Source organism: Triticum aestivum, chromosome 6D (genome assembly GCF_018294505.1).
Source record: "Triticum aestivum cultivar Chinese Spring chromosome 6D, IWGSC CS RefSeq v2.1, whole genome shotgun sequence".
Lineage (NCBI taxonomy): Eukaryota > Viridiplantae > Streptophyta > Magnoliopsida > Poales > Poaceae > Triticum > Triticum aestivum.
Window position 1 is genome coordinate 88,726,621 of NC_057811.1, and position 4,006 is coordinate 88,730,626.

Here is a 4,006-nt window from a genome sequence, read left to right on the forward strand (position 1 = left end):
TGATGATACTTAATTGGGATTGAGATGCTGTCAACCATCTCGATGTTTCACAACTACCATGATAGTTAAATAAAATTTGTTCCTTTGAAGTAGGGAAAAATTGGCTTTTCGCAAAAACATTATAACCATAGAGCTTTTCCACCAGCCATATATGCATGTAGTGATAGCCTTTGTTCATCATTTCTCTATGGTGTGAATTTGCCAGTACATTCCATGTGCTGACCCGTTTTCGGGCTGCAACGTTTCATGTTGCAGGATATCTTACGACGAGTAAGTGATACGTTAGGGTTACGATTTCCACACTCAACTTTGCCGTTGGTGTTGATGGGAATCCACAACCTTGTTACTTCCGCTATTTTGGATTGAGGTAATGGTATTTACGTTACTTTATGCATGTGATTTACCTCTGTTATAAATCCTCGAGTACTGTGTGTGTCAGCATACCGATCCAGGGATGACACTTAAGCACAGAGACTTGATCCATTCGGGTCGGGTCGCTACAACTAGAGGGATGTCTATCTGAGTGGGAGTTCATTAATCAGATGAACTCAATTATCATGAACATAGTCAAAAGGTCTTTGCAAATTATGTCATACGCTTTAGTTCTACTGTTTAAGATATGTTCCTAGAGAAAATTTAGTTGAAAGTTGGTAGTAGCAATTATGCGGACTGAGTCCGTAAACTGAGGATTGTCCTCATTGCTGCACAGAAGGCTTATGTCCTTAATGCACTGCTCGGTGTGCTGAACCTCAGCGTCGTCTGTAGATGTTACGAAACATCTGACATACACGTTTTGATGACTACGTGATAGTTCAGTGCGTAATGCTAACGGTTTAGAATTGTGGCACCAGAGACGTTTTTGAAACGTCGCAGAACATATGAGATGTTCCGAAGACTGAAATTGGGATTTCAGACTAGTGCCCACGTCAAGAGGTATGAGACCTCTGACAAGTTTCTTAAGCCTGCAGACTAAGGGAGAAAAGCTCAATCGTTGAGCATGTGCTCAGATTGTCTGAGTGCCACAATCGCTTGAATCGAGTGGGAGTTAATCTTCCAGATGAGATAGTGATAGTTCTCCATAGGCACTGCCACCAAGCTATTAGAGCTTCGTGATGTACTATAACATATGAAGGATAGATGATGATCCTTGAGCAACTCGCGATGTTTGACACCGCGAAAGTAGAAATCAAGAAGGAGCATCAATTGTTGATGGTTAGTAAAACCACTAGTTTCTAGAAGGGCAAGGGCAAAAGGGACACTTCACGAAACAGCAAATCATTTGCTGCTCTAGTGAAGAATCCCATGGTTGAACCCAAACCCGAGACTAAGTGCTTCTGTAATGAGGGGAACGGTCACTGAAGCAGTACTACCCTAGATACTTGGTAGATGAGAAGGCAGGCAAGGTCGACAGAAGTATATTGGATATACGTTATATGAATGTGTACTTTACTAGTACTCCTAGCAGCACCAGGGTATTAGATACCGGTTCGGTTGCTAAGTGTTAGTAACTCGAAATAAAAGCTGCGGAATAAACGGAGACTAGCTAAAGGTGAGATGACGATATGTGTTGAAAGTGTTTCCAAGGTTGATGTGATCAAGCATCGCATGCTCCCTCTACTATCGAGATTTGGTGTTTGCGTTGAGCGTGATTGTATTATGTTTATCGCAATACGGTTATTCATTTAAAATAATGGTTACTCTTTTTATTTGAATAATACCTTCAATGGTCTTGCACCTAAAATAAATGGTTTATTGAATCTCGATCGTAGTGATACACATGTTCATGCCAAAAGATATAAGATAGTAATGATAGTTCCACATACTTGTGGCACTGCCATTTGAGTCATATTGGTATAGAACGCATGAAGAAGCTCCATGTAGATGGATCTTTGGACTCACTCGTTTTTTGAAAAGATTGAGACATGCAAACCATGTCTATTGGTATATATGCATGAAGAAACTCCATGCAGATGGATCGTTTGGACTCACTTGATTTTGAATCAATTGAGACATGCAAATCATACCACATGGGCAAGATGACTGAAAGTCCTCGTTTTCAGTAAGATGGAACAAGAGAGCAACTTATTGGAAGTAATACATTTTGATGTATGCAGTCCAATGAGTGTTGAGGCATGCAGTGGATATCGTTATGTTCTTACTTCACAGATGATTTGAGTAGATGCTGAGTGTATTTACTTGATGAAACACAAGTCTGAATTATTGAAAGGTTCAAGTAATTTCAGAGTGAAGTTGAAGATCGTCGTGACAAGAGGATAAAATGTCTATGATATGATCATAGAGATGAGTATCTGAGTTACGAGTTTGGCACACAATTAAGACATTGTGGAAAGTGTTTCACAATTAATACCGCCTAGAACACCATAGTGTGATGGTGTGTCCGGACATCATAGCTGCACCCTATTGGATATGGTGCATACCATGATGTCTCTTATCGAATTACCACTATCGTTTATGGGTTAGGCATTAGAGACAACCGCATTCACTTTAAAAAGGGAACCACGCAATTCCGTTGAGACGACACCATTTAGAGAAACCTAAGTTGTCATTTCTTAAAAGTTTGGGGCTGCGAAGCTTATGTGAAAGAGTTTCAGGCTGATAAGCTCGAACCCAAAGCGGATAAATACATCTTCATAAGAATACCCAAAACAATTGGGTATACCTCCTATTTCAGATCTGGAAGCAAAAGTAATTGCTTCTAGAAACGAGTCCTTTCTCGAGGAAAAGTTTCTCTCGAAAGAATTGAGTGGGAGGATGGTGGAGACTTGATAAGGTTATTGAACCGTCACTTCAACTAGTGTGTAGCAGGGCACAGGAAGTTGTTCCTGTGGCACCTATACCAATTGAAGTGGAAGCTTATGATAGTGATCATGAAACTTCAGATCAAGTCACCACCAAACCTCGTAGGACGACGAGGATGCGTGCTACTTCAGAGTGGTACGTGATCCTGTCTGAGATATCATGTTGTTGGACAATACTGAACCTACGAGCTATGGAGAAGCGACGGTGGGCCCATATTCCGACAAATGGTTAGAAGCCATGAAATCCGAGATAAATAGATCTTTGAGAAGAAGACGGACGTGGACGGTAATGTTACCGTCTATGAAGCTCGACTTGTGGCAAAGAGTATTTCCACAAGTTCAAGGAGTTGACTACGATGAAATTTTATCATCCGTAGCGATGTTTAAAGTCCGTCGGAATCATGTTAGCATTAGCTGCATTTATGAAATCTGGCAGATGGATGTCAAAACAAGTTTCCTTACCAGTTTTCGTAAGGAAAGGTTGTATGTGATACAATCAGAAAGGTTTTGTCGATCCTAAGGATGCTAAAAGGTATGCTAGCTCCAGCGATCCTTCCATGGACTAAGAGCAAGCATCTCGGAGTCAGAATATACGCTTTGATGGAGTGATCAAAGTTTTTGGGTTTATACAAAGTTTGTTAGAAACTTGTATTTACAATAAAGTGAGTGGGAGCGCTACAACATTTCTGATAAGTATATGTGAATGACATATTGTTGATCCGAAATGATGTAAAATTTCTGGAAAGCATAAAGGGTTGTTTGAAAGGAGTTTTTCAAAGGAAGACCTGGATAAAGCTGCTTACACATTGGGCATCAAGATCTATAGAGATAGATCAAGATGCCTGATGATACTTTCAAAGAACGCACACTTGGCATGATTTTGAAAGAGTTCAAAATAGATCAGCAAAGAAGGAGTTCTTGGCTGTGTTACAAGGTGTGAGTATTGAGTAAGACTCAAGACCTGACCACAGCAGAAGAGAGAGAAAGGACGAAGGTCGTCCCCTATGCTTCAGACGTAGGCTCTACAGTATGCTATGCTCTGTACCGCACATGGAGTGTGCCTTGCCATGAGTAGGTCAAGGGGTACAATAGTGATCCGGGAATGGATCACATGACAGCGGTCGAACTTATCCTTAGTATCTAGTGGACTAAGGAATTTTCTCGATTATGGAGGTGAAAAGGAGTTC